The sequence below is a fragment of the Tupaia chinensis genome, unplaced genomic scaffold (genome assembly GCF_000334495.1).
Source record: "Tupaia chinensis unplaced genomic scaffold, TupChi_1.0 Scaffold148004_1, whole genome shotgun sequence".
NCBI classification, from domain to species: Eukaryota; Metazoa; Chordata; class Mammalia; order Scandentia; family Tupaiidae; genus Tupaia; species Tupaia belangeri.
Genome location: NW_006207854.1, coordinates 393,390 through 406,900, shown reverse-complemented (window position 1 = coordinate 406,900; position 13,511 = coordinate 393,390). Strand labels below are relative to the sequence as shown.

Below are 13,511 nucleotides of genomic sequence, written 5' to 3'. Positions count from 1 at the left end.
CCTCCATCATCACCACTGCCTACCACCATCCCCACTACCGTCATCACCACCACCAATACCATCATCACCTCCACCTACCACCTCCGTCACCCCAACCATCATTACCACCATCCCCTCCATCATCACCACTGCCTACCACCATCCCCACTACCGTCATCACCACCACCAGCACCAACAGCATCTATCACTATCACCGTCATCACCAATACCATCACCTCCACCTACCACCTCCATCACCCCAACCATCATTACCACCACCATCAATCACGTCCATCATCACCACTACCTACCACCATCCCCACTACCGTCATCACCACCACCAGCACCAACAGCATCTATCACTATCACCGTCATCACCAATACCATCACCTCCACCTACCACCTCCATCACCCCAACCATCATTACCACCACCATCAATCACGTCCATCATCACCACTACCTACCACCATCCCCACTACCGTCATCACTACCACCATCCCACAACCACCATTCCTACAATATGCTTTTTGAGCCAGAGAGCCAGAGAGGGAAACAGGGTAAAGAAACAAGCTGTTTCAGAGTGTTCAGATAGTCCAGGAGGCAAGACCAAACCTCTCCTTCTCTCAAATGGGAGGCTCTCTTTAGAGCAGAATAAGACTTCCTAGGTAGGGAGCACGAAACATAGATTCATGGGGCATGGAATGCTGGGCCCCTGTACCCCTGACATCCCCTAAGCCTCCTCTCCCTGCCAGCGAGAGAGATACAGCATGTATTATTGGCAAAGGGGCGGGGTGAGGGCTAGCACTCGTTGAGGCCCTACAATGTGCCAGGCACCACGTTCGCTTCCTTATCTTCAATTGCTTTGATGCTGACGGTGCCCTGGTGATAGGTAATAGTTACTGCATCTCATAGAGGAGGAAACTGCAACTCAGAGAGAGGAAATGATTTGCCTAAGATCACTTGGTCAGTGAGCGTCCATGTTGAGATGCAATTGCCCACCCGCACTCTGTCCCCCATTCCCAGAGGGAATGACTGTGCTGGAGAGGGAGTCTGGAGAGACAAGACAGGGCTGGGAAGGAGATGTTGATCCCGGGATGAGAGAAGGACTCCATGGCATTTTCAAACGCTCCGTTGGAAGAGCAGAAGGTCTGGGTCCCCAGGCTGGGTGCTCGCACTGTCCTCCAGCCCCGGGAGAGTCATACTTTACTGCCTTTGACCAGCTCTAACCACCGTGCAAGCGAGCACCTTGCCTGGCTTTCTTGCGGGCTCCTATGATGCAGCATTGGGCGGGCACGGGGTGAGTAATGGTTGTGGAGGAAATACATGAACGAACTCGTGAAAGCATGAATCAATCAGGACCTCAAAACCTGGGTGGAACGCTGCGCTGACGGCTGAAACGGGGAAACAGCAGTCAACGTAACTTTCCCTGCTTTTTATTAGTATTCTTTTTGGTGCCTTTCTGACTTTATAGAAATGGTTGTTCTCAGACTGCAGAGCACAAACTGACTGATTGATGCCCCAGAACTAATACTCTGAGACAGACCCGAGGCGAGAAGGACAATTATTTAACACAGCACCCAGGGGCACGGGGTATGGGAACATCATTCTTGTGCATGGTAGAGCAGATGAAATAAAGAGTTTATGCCAAAAATATGTTGGGTTCCTCATAGTGGCTTTCTTCCCCAACCCCCTCCGCCAGCCCCTGTCTCCCTTACCAGTTCCTGTCCATGTGTGGTGGGTCTGGGACGCCCAGGAACAGAGAGCTGGCTCGTGCTTCCCAAGCCCAGCTCCAGGGACCAGGTCCTTAAGCCAGGTCTGGTTAGAACTGCCCACCGTTTGAGTAGGAGGGGCCAGTCGTTCCCCTCTCCCTGCTGTTATCCTGGGAGCTAAGGGCAGCAGGGCCAATCACTGGTCTCATCTGGGTCCCTGTGGGTGATGAGATGGGCATTGATGGGTGAGTTGGCAGCCAGGCCAGAGTGGCATGGCCAGCTGCCCTGGGCACTGTCGTCCCTGCTTGTCACCACTCCCGGCTGCCCGAGCAGCAAAGCAAAGCCACAGTGACAAGATCCAGAGGGGAGAGGCTCCAGCCGGGGGTGGTGCTGGTCTCTCAGGCCACTGGAGCAGCAATGTGACAGCTTTTCATGGTGTGGGGGCACCGGCCCCCTCCGCCTCGACCCTTGTCACTCTCCATTTCTTTGACTTGCCTTTGTCTCTGCCTTGCTTCCATTCTAGGCTGCTATCAGCTCTGAATGGTCCATGGTCCCCACCCCTCTGTACCTCCTCTCCTTCCTCACTCCCTGACCTCAGGGCTTATTCCCTCCACACACCCCATGTCAGGCAGGAAACCAGGGTCCCCTTCCAGTATGTGCATTCAGACTTGTGCTAGTGGTGCAGGGTGCAGGTGGTAGTGTAGCAGTAAAACATGAGGCTCTGCAAACTCAATCCACACGGCAAGGTTCCTGATTTGCTTCTGGTGACCTCCCTAAGTGTGCCAGACATGTGGGTGTCCATGAGCTGGGGCTCTTGAAGCTGGGGGTGGGTTGCAGCATCAAAAGCCAGGTGTGCTCTCTCTCTCTCTCTCTCTCTTTCTCTCTCTCTTTCTCTCTGTCCATCTTGCTCACTCACAAAAGAAAGAAGAAAATAAGAACAGGGGACCAGCAGTTGGCATAATTGCTATGTCACTGGACTTCCACATAGTCGACCGCTGTTCAAGTCCCAGACCTGGTGGCTTAAGCTCATGCGGGGTGCGTGTACGTGCGTGCCCAAGATTCCAAGAGGAGAATAGAGTAGAGGAGAAGGGATTGTGGTATGGCCATCACCTTGGGGGGTGATTTCTCCCTTTCTGTTTCTGTTTCTGTCTGTCTTTCTGGCGAGCACATAAGCCCTATAGCAAAAACCCCCTCAAAAAAAAAAAAAAAAGAACTAAAAAAAATTTTTTGAGCGGTTTTGGCAAAAGGTACTTGCATTCGCCAGAGAGACAGACAGACAGAGACAGTGAGAGAGGAAGTGAGAAATCACCCCCAGGGAGATGACCACGTCACAGTCGCTTCTCCATTCTCTTCCTGGGATCTTGGGCATGCACGCACACAAGCCCAGTGTGATTTTCAAGCCACCGGGTCCAAGACTCAAACTGCAGTAGGTCATGTGGGAGTCCAGCAATGTAACCACTACACCATCTGCTGGTCCCAGAACTAAAAAAGTTTTAAAAAGGCTTGTGGGGGTGGCTAGGATCCTGCTCCCCAGTGGGTTTGTAAACGTGAGCAGGTATTAGCATTAGCATGGATGTGGGAGCTAGAAAGCATGTGTGTGCACGTGTGTGTGTCAGTGAAGGTCCATGAGTGTGGAAGGAGTGTGGGGTCAGTGCGGCTTCAGCCCTGCGAGGGCAGAAGGATGTGAGCAACTGCGTGGAGCTGAGCACCGGGACAGATGAACAAAGGCATCCACATTTCTGGCCGTAGAGGCTGACAGCCCCATGCTCTGCTTGATCACCCCCTCTTTGTCATCCTGGGCTCCCTCAAATCAGGCCAGGGTGTGGGGAAGGAGGAGTGAAGCTGCTGAGCTCTGGGCAGGGCTTCTGCCTGCTCCCTGGGTCTGTCAGCCACTGATCTGTTCCATGTTCCTATAAATATTTACAAATCCCAGCTGCAGAGGAGCAAGACATCCTCCACCAGCTGGGGCTCCCAGCCTGGAAGCTGGGGAGGAGGGAACTAGCCAGCGAGCATGTGGGGGAAGGGAAGGTGGGCTGCACTGGAGAGGCCGGGTGCGTGTGTACATTCGGGACTCCTAGCTCTGCTCCTAGTATGGGCAAAGGGTAGCCTGTGTGCCCCAGCCTGTGGAGTCAGACATAGCCTCCACACCTCTGCCCCAGGAAGCCCCCCCCCAGGATTCTCCCTTCATAGCCACGCCCCTGTCTCTGATGCACATTTCTCAATTAGGGGCTTTAAGGATTTTTGCTGTAGGGCATGTTCATTTGCCAGAGACAGAAAGCCAGAAATCACCCCTCAGGTGGGATGGCCACGCTGCAATCCCTTCTCCTCTATTCTCCTCTCGGGATTTTGGGCATGCATGCACATGGGCCCAGCGTGAGTTTCAAGCCGCCAGGACTTGAACCCTAGTCAACCACGTGGGAGTCCAGCGCCTTAACCATTCACCTGCTGACCCCAGGTTATCTTTTCCAAAAAGACATGGTTTCTCAGTGTCATGATCCTCCTGTCTCAGCCTCCCTGCTGGGAACACAGGCCTATCTTTTTACTTTTTAAATGACACAGAACATTCTACAGTCCCTAGAGGGTATTGTCTGTGAACTCAGAACCATTCCTGGGAAAGATCGGTACTTCCAGTTGGTAAGTCCATCAGCTTCTTTCTAGATTGAAGAAGGCTGGAGGACATGCAGCTCAGTGACCCCTATCGCAGGAGCCTGCTCTGCAGCCCCTGAGGCAGCTGAAGCATTTTTATCTAGACTCATCCTTTGCCCCCAGCCGCCTGCCACTTCTGGAGCCCGGTGGGGAGAACCTGGAAAGGGGGAGGCAGATAAGACCTGTGGGAAGGACTCCCTTGCTCCAGCCCATCAGTGCTGTGGCCCGGCTGGTGGTCAGACACCTCGGTGAACCTGCCCATGAGTTTCCCTTCTTAGGTAGAGACTAGTAATTGACTTTCAGTCCCCTACACCCAGTGCCCAGCACGGTGTCCGGCACACCACAGACCCCTGGGCAGTTGCATTGAATCATCAGTCATATGACCAGATCTTAAGCTTTCCCAGCAGGACTTAGGGACAGACTCCAAGTCTAGTCCCAGGAGGCATGTGCCTGCACTATGGCACCACATGCCCGGATGTCCTGGACCTCCCAGCTCTGGCGAACACAGGGAGCCTGAAACTGCGTGAACCAAAATCTCCTCCCATCTCAGTTAGAACTTAGCAATGATGAGTCTCCAGGCCTCCAATGAGACTCTGCTTAGCTCTGCCTAGGCAATGCTATAGTCTTGCCTAGCTTCTTCCCCAAAGCCAGACTCTGGGAAGGACCTGGAATAGGAGAGGGGAAAAAAAATACAGGCAGAGGGAACCCCATGATTTTGTTTTTTAAAGAATTATTTATTTAGGGACCAGCAGTTGGCATAATGGCTGTGTCGCTAGACTCCCATGTAGTCAACCGCAGTTCAAGTCCTGGACCCGGTGGCTTAAACTCACGCCAGGGAACCAGTGGGGGTGTGGTGGTTAAGGTGCTGGACACTCCCACATGGCTGACCACAGTTTGAGTCCTGGACCTGGTGGCTTGCTTTCTCACTTTTTCTTTCTCTCTCGTCTCTTTGGTCAAATTAAAATAAATGAATGAATAAACAAAATAAAATAAGTAATTCTTTTTTTTAAAAAAAAGCTCACACCAGACACATGTGTGTCCATGCCTAAGATCCTGAGAGGAGAATGGAGGAAAAGAGATTGCGGCGTGGCTATCCCCCCTGGGGGGTGATTTCTTCCTTTCTGTCTCTCTGTCTCTTGCTGTCTTTCTGGAGAGCGCATGTGCCCTATAGCAAAAACCTCTCCCCCCAAAAAAGAGTTATTGTTTAATCTTATTTCTTCATTCATTTATTTTCATTTGACCAGAGAAAGACAGATACAGAGAGAAGGAAAGTGAGAAAGCAAGGCACCAGGTCCAAGACTTGAACCATGGTCAGACATGTGGGAATGTCCAGCGCCTTAACCACCATGCCACCTGCTGGCCCAGAAACCCATGGTACTGAGGGACCCTGGCTGCTTGTGTGGGATACCCAGATGGAAGTGAGGCCCAAAGGGGCCCCAGAGGCAGGCAGGCAGGAGTGCAGTGAGTGGGAGACTCGACTGGCTTCCCAACGCCCTCTCCAGAGCCCAAGCTGGCTGCACTCACGCTGGGGAGGGCGTCTAACCAGTTCATTTCTATAAGATGAGAACAAGGGCTGGGGTGACGCTCAGATCTACCATTTTCCTTAGTTGGGGGCTGTGATGAGGTGGATAGGGAGGAAGAGACACAGGCAGGGAAACAGAGGGAGTTCAGGGGCTGGGAGTTTTCCTTGGCAAAATCAACTTGCCCCACCACTGAGAAAACGGTGACCTTCTCAGCTGCCAGGGAGGAAGAGCAGGGACTGGGAAGGAGGGAGCAAGGGAAAGGACAGTCTGGAGCCGCCATGTGCTCTGGGAGAAAGGTCTGGTGATGGCAGTGGTGTGGGAAGGGTTAAGAATATTCCTAAAATAGCCAAGTGAGAGCCTAAGCCAGCCGGCTAGTCCCTCTCCCAGAGAGCTGATCTATAGCAGGGAAAAGTCAGCCTGCTCTGAGCCCCACCGCCTGCTGCCTAGCTCCAGCTGCTAATTAAGCTGCCCCTGCCCCCGCCCTTCTTATCCTAGGGGAGCAGGTGGGTGTAAGCAGAGGGGCCATGTCTCCTCTCCCCACAGGACAGGGAACTGCAGCTTCACACACAACCCCTTCGCCTGGGGCAGAGACAGGCACACAGCTGGGCAGACAGACCAAGTGCAGGCCTCGTGGTGAGATGGAGGCTGACAGGACAGAGCAGTCAAGTTCTCCCAACCTCACACTTGCATGGCCAGCCCTTATAGGGTGAGGACCCTCAAGAAGCTCATCAGACACAAGTTTCTCCTAGCTCAGTGTCCCCCTCCACTTGGAGGATCTTTGAGTGAGGCTGGGGCCAGGGGATCCCTTCCAAAAACAAAATACATCCCTGTTCATGGGCAGAACCAGATATATAATCGGGGGGGGGAAGGGGGTCCAGTGTAAAATTATAATGTGGCATTTATTGCTCAAAAATGGTTTAAGAATGTCAAGGTGGTGAGAATAGGGCATTAGCAAAGCTCAGGTGCCTTCTGAACGTTGGGCCCTTGCCACTGCACAGGGCACGTGCCATGAGACCCACCCTGCCCCCATGTCTGTGAAGGTGACAGACTTGTTCCAAGCACCCAGGGCTCTGCTCTGCTGGCTCCGCCACCCCCTGGGACCTCCTCCACGACCTCTGTCCTCAAATGTGTGGAGATGAGGGGCTCGAAGGTCCCTCTCCAAACATGGAAGGGAGGCTGATGGGGGTCTCCAAAGATACTGTGGCAGCCATGGCTCGACCCTCAGCACCCAGCTGTTAGACCTCTTTGAGCCCCACCCTCCACTACTACCCTCTGAGGATCTGTGGGGACCACCCAATACAGAGGCCAATCAGCCCTTCCTCCCCTTAATCATTCACCAGTGGGATCCTAGGAAGAGCCCACAGGGGTCCCATCCTGCCTCTCCCTCAAATTTGCCCTACAATCTTGGGCAAACCTTTTCCCTCTCTGGGCCTCAGTTTCTCTGCCTGTCAAAGGAGATGGTATCTAAGACTTCTCTATGCTTAGGTTCTCTGGTCCCTGAGATGGGAACGAGAGGGCAGGTTTCTCCTAGGAAGGACAGAGAAGCCTTCTGTCCTTCTTCCAGCCATCCCAGAAACAGGAGGCTTTGCCCCTGATGCCCCCATCTGCAGACCCAGAACCCAGGAAAACCAGCTACTCCTTTGCCTGGGAGCTGGGCTGGGGAGTTGGGGGACTGGCAGGTCTGCAAGAGTCAGGGCCTGTGTGAGGGGGTGGGGAGTCTGCAGACCATGCTGGCCAGGCTGGGCCTCCTGTGCTGCCGTTGCAGGAGGCTCAGCATAATTGCACTGCCTGTCACTCCTGCGTCCCGCTATCTGTCTCTCCAGCTGACCCCACGCACCCGCCATAATATTGGTTCCTGTTGGGCTTGCAGAGCCTCATCACTTATACATGCAGCTGGGAGACGCAGGCTGGACTGCGGGGAGACGGCCCCTCCCACGAGGTCTCCCTTTGCCTCAGCCTGGGCCTCTTCAGAGCTGCCTCCCTGGAACTGGAATTGGGATAGGAGGCAGGCAGCTGCTGATCAGAGTGTATGAGAACCCCCAAGACTGGGCAGGCCACTGGAACCCCCTCAACTTGTGACTCAGAGTTCTCTGTTAAGAGAAACAGAAGAAATCCGTCTTTGGGAGCCAGCAGGTGGCGTAATGGTTGAGAGCGCTGGACTCCCACATGGCCAACCGCAGTTTGAGTACCGGACTTGGTGGTTTGCTTTCTCACTTTCTCTCTTTCTCTCTCTCTCTCTCTTGCTCTCTTTCACTCTATCCTTCTCTGGCCAAAATAAATAAATAAATAAAGTTAAAATAAATTTTTAAAAGATTAAAAAAAAAAAAAAACCGGCGTACTTGGGCCCAGGTGCTTCCTCCTCCTTGAGAAATGGGGCTCAGGAGAGGGGCTCTGGAGAAGCTCTCTCCCAACCGCTGAGCCCTGATAGGACTCAGAGTCCTGAGACCCATCCTGGTTCAGCTCACGGAAGTGTATCCTGCCCACCCCCCAAGTCACAATGCAACTTCCATTCTTCCATACACTCTGACAGATGCCCCTCTCCAAAGAGGGGCTGAAATTATGACGGATGTTCCCATGCAGGATCTGAAAGTGCCTGAATTAAAATGTCACAGTGGGATTTAAGATATTTTAATAGGGTCAGACAATGGTGCAACAGTAAAATGCGACCCTCTGGACAAGACCCTGGAATTCATCAGATCCAGAGAGCTCCCTGAGTATGTCAGGCACAAGTGTACCTGTGGGCTGGGGCTGGCTGAGGGTGGCGGGGAGGACTGAGCATCAAGATCCCGCCGAGGGTGCTCCTTTTCTGTCTGTTTCTCTCGCTCATAGAAGGGAGAAAGAAACAATAACAAAAAAGAAAAAGCAGAGAAGAAAATAAATCTTTTCTTTTAAAAAAAAATCTGCTAGGGACCAGCAGTTAGCGTAATGGCTGTGTCGCTGGACTCCCACGTAGTTGACCATGGTTCATGTCCCGGACCCGGTGGCTTAAAACTCACACTGGGCACGTGTGTGTGCATGCCCAAGATCCCGATATATATATATATATATCTGCTAGGGGCTGCCAGGTGGTGTGGTGGTTAAGGGCACTGGACTCCCACATATCAAACTATGGTTCAAGTCCCAGACCTGGCGGCTCGCTTTCTCGCTTTCTCTTTCTCTCTTTCTCACTCTGTCCCTCTCTGGTTAAATAAAATAAAATAAATAAATGGATAAATGAATAAAGTTAAATAAAAATTTCTTAAAAAATTTTGCTACAAGGTATGTGTGTTTGATGGTTAGAGAGTGGGGTGGGGAGTGAAAGTGAGGAAGCAACGCCCCCTCCAGGGGGAATGACCACATCAAAATTCCTTCTCTTCTCTTCTCTCAGGATTTTGGGCATGCTCACACACATGCCTAGCACATTTTTCAAGTCACTGGGTCTGGGACTCGAACTACTCAGTTGGCTACACGAGATCCAGCTGCCTTAGCCACCATACCACTGGCTGGACCTCTTTGAAATATTTTAATGAATGCCAATGGAGAGTTGTCTTCAGTGTAAGAATCACAGACTCCCAGAGCTGTCCCAGACAGTTAAGTAGCCAAAGAAAGACATGGAAGCCCTAAAATGTGATGAAACTCCCCTAGACACACAGGGCAAATCCACAGCCTAATTGGGCGTGAGAGCTGGTTTCTGCCCCCTGGGGCCCAGCTCCTCATCCTGCCCAAGGCAGAGCCTAGACCACTGGCTTCAATCAGAAAACAAAAATACACCTTTTGTACTCCTGGACCTTGACCGTCAAGTGCTTCTCCTTGCCCTGCGCACTAGGTAAGCGTAGTGGTGAAGAGCCCTCATCTGGTGTCAAACAGCTCTGAGTTCCAATCCTGTCTCTCCCTCTTAACCGCTGTATGATCCTGGGCAAATTTCTTAAGCTCTCTAAGCCCCAGCAGCCTCATCCCCAACAAGATGTTAATGCTTATTCCTTCGCAGTCTAGTGAGGATTAAATGAAATAGAGAATGTAAAGTACTTGGCACTTATCAGAACCCAGGTAATGGCAATAACATTCATCCATCCTTCATTCCTTTAATAAACAGGTCAAGATCCTTCTAGCGGGCCAGCAGGTAGTGTAGTGGTTGAGGTGCTGGGCTCCCATGTGGTCAACCACAGTTCAAGTCCCCGACCCAGCGGCTTGAAACACACCAGGCGTGAATACGCATGTGCCCAAAATCCCAAGAGGAGAGTGGAGAAGAAGGGATTGTGGCATGGCCATCCCCCGGGGGTGATTTCTCACTTTCTGTCTCTCTGTCTCTCCAGTGAGCGCATGCATCCTACAACAAAAATCTCTCCAAAAAAAGCCTTCCAGGGCCAGCAGAGGCTCTGCAGCCAGCGGGGTGATACTGAGACCTTGTGGGAAGGTCCTGCTGCACGTTGGCGCACTGACAGGCTAGGGCGGGAAGACCCTGTTGGGGTGCCTCCTTCTCTCTTTCTCTCTGTGTCTCTTTCATGGAATAAATAAATAAACTTTAAAAAAGCCTTCCAGAACCTGGAAGTCCCCTGCCCCTTTTCTTTTTCCTTCCCTCCCACCTCCACCTCTGGCAGTTACTTTTTTCACCTTACTGATTCCTTTTATCAGGACTCACCTTAAACACCACCTCCTCCAGGAAGCTTCCCATGATTCCCTGCCTCCAGATGAATTTAGGTGACATTGCCCATAGCATTCCCAGGCAGTGCACTTGTCAGGCTAGAGAGCAATTGCTCCTTTAGCTGTCTAGGTTCCGATGATACTCTGTAAACTTCATGGGGTCCGAAGCCTTTCTTGTTCACAGTTGTGTTTTCTGATAACAAGAAATGTGGCAGGCAATCAACTGATACTGGTTTACAGAATGGATGGAGAGTGGATGAACGGATGGATGGACGAGTGGATAGAGGGATGGGTGAAAAAATGACTCTTCCTCTGTAATGATTCCTGCGGGACTCCTCTGGACAGAGCATTCTTTTTTTCTTTAAATTATTTATTTAACTTTACTTATTCATTCATTCATTTTTAATTTGACTAGAGAGGTACACACATACACACACACACACAGAGAAGGTGAGAGAGCAAGCCACCAGGTCCAGGACTCGAACCGTTGTCAGCCATGTGGGAGCACCTAGCGCCTTAACAACCATGCCACCTGCTGGTCCCATGGACAGAGCATTCTTTATCTATGAGTCATCTGTGCTTTATAATACCTAGTGCAAACATTTACCCAAGCCTTAGATTCCCCAGGCATAAAATAAGAAAAATAATAACTTGTAATAGTAATAATCCTTACCTTGTGAGGTTATTACTATTAAATGACATAAGCCATGTCATAGTTTCAAATTCATGCTAAGAGGTTGTGAAGTTTAAATGACATAATCCACATACAGAAGTTTTTTTAAAAATTATTTAATTTAACTTTCTTTCTTTTTCTTTTTCTTCTCTTTTTTTTTTTTTTTTTTTTTTGAGAGGTTTTTGCTATGGGGCGCATGCACTCACCAGAAAGACAGAGAGACAGAAAGCGAGAAATCACCCCCCAGAGGGGATGGCCACACCACAATCCCTTCTTCACCAGTCTCCTCTTGGGATCTTGGGCACGCACACACACGCGCCCGGCATGAGTTTAAGTCACCGGGTCCGGGACTTGAACTGCAGTCAACTACATGGGAGTCCAGCAACATAGCCATTACGCCACCTTCTGGTCCCTCTTTCTTTATTTTTTTATTTGACAGGAGAGGTATAGAGTGAGAGAGAGCGAGAGCGAGAGCAAGAGAGAGGGGGGGAAAATGAGAAAGCAAGCTGTCAGGTCTGGGACTCAAACCACGGTCGACCATATGGCAGTCCTGGGTCCTTAACCACCACACCGCCTGCCAGCCCCTCCTTTTTTTTTAAATTTTATTCATTCACTCATTTTATTTTAATTTGATCAAGAGAGACACAGAGAAAGAGAGAGAAAGTGAGAAAGCAAGCCACCATGTCTAGGACTCAAACTGTGGTTGGCCATGTGGCAGTGTCCAGCACCTTAACCACCATGCTGCCTGCTGGCCCCAGCCCCTCTCTTTTTTAAGGAGAGATTTTTGCTATAAGGTACATGTACTCACTGAAGAGACAGAGACAGAAAGTGAGAAATCTCTTCCCCCCAGGATGGATGACCATGCCACAATCCCTTCTCCTCCTCTGAGGATTTTTGGCATACATGCACATGCACCTGGCATGAGTTTTAAGCTGCCTGGTCTGGGACTTGAACCACACTCGACTATGTGGGAGTCCAGCGATGTAACAATTACACCATTTGCTAGTCCCAAGAATAGGATCTTACACTAGTAAGTGCTCAAAAAATATTAGTTAAAATAATTAGCATACCAGGCCAGCAGGTGGCATGGTGGTTAAGGTGAGGGATCCTGCATGACCAGCTGACTCTATGGTTCGAGTCCTGGACCCAGCAGCTTGAAAAAACATGCTAGGTGTGTGCACATACATGCTCAAAATCCCAAGAAGAGACTGAAGGAAAAGGGGTTGAGGCCTGGCCATGCCCCCTGTGGGTGATTTCTCACCTTCCTTCTTTCTCTGTCTCTATCTGTCTTTCTCTGGGCACACATGCCCTATTGAGAAAAATCTAAATAAAAAATACATATAATAACATTTATAGTTTTTCTTCTCTTTCTTTTTCTCTTCTGTTTTTCTGCCTGGGTCCCCGGTCAAACAGTAAGCCCCTCAGGAGCATGCCGAGGTCGTCCTCATCTTTGGACACACCACCACCGCCACCTTGCAGTATCTAGAGATTTGCAGTAAATGCAAAAACAAATGAATGCAGAGTTGCCGGCTGATGAGTCAAGACACAGCACCCTGCCTCATCATTCACAAATCCAGACACTAACACAGTCTCTTACACATTCACACCCACTCACATTCATTCAAAGAACCCCAAATGCCACGGAACAACCACCCAGTTTCCAAAAGTCGGCTGTACAGAAGTAAAGAGCTATCCCAGACTCCGTACCCTCTGCACAGCACCCCAATGCCCAGCAACCTGTCCCCACCCATGAAATGTTGGGGGGGGTGTAGGAGTGACCCCTCTCACTCACAGGCCTTCCACCCTGAGCCCTGGCAGCATCCCAGACACAGTGCTGTCTCCCCTCCCTTAGAAAAGTCCTGGGAGCCAGAACTCCAGGGTTCCTTCCTCACTCACCTAGTTCCGTGTTTGAACTTGGAAGCGCTGGCCCCTGCGCCCCTGCCTAGCACCGAGCCAGCGATCTGTAGTAGGGAAAACTAAAGCCTGGGTGGTGGGAGGGCCTTCATAGCCTCAAGGTGAAATCATTATATTACCGACCATTTATTGGGTGCAGAACTGTCAGATACGGAGCCCAGCGCTTCACGGACATTATTCCGTACCTCATTTAGGCCTCAAACTGCCCTTTTTCCAGAGGACACAGGAGGCACTGGAAATTAGGCAATTTGCCAAAAATCACCAGGTGGGATTGGCACGCAGGTCTTTTAATTCCAGACCCTTCCACTCCATGCTTTGGAAGATGGAGGGGGTGGGGTGTGGGTGTGGGGGATGGGGGGCTTGGGGATAGGGTCTTCAGATATCAAGATGGGGAGATGCACCCTCAAGGCAGCACCCCTCGCCCATCAGCCAGGGCGTCATTTCTC

The 13,511-nt window shown here is 51.0% G+C and overlaps 1 protein-coding gene across 1 annotated transcript in view; it reads left to right on the top strand.

Annotated features, from left to right (window-relative positions):
- The window catches only part of C1QL1 (complement C1q like 1), a 35,323-nt gene that overhangs the window by 10,227 nt on the left and 11,585 nt on the right, over positions 1-13,511 (top strand). The gene's annotated exons all lie outside the window — the stretch shown is intronic.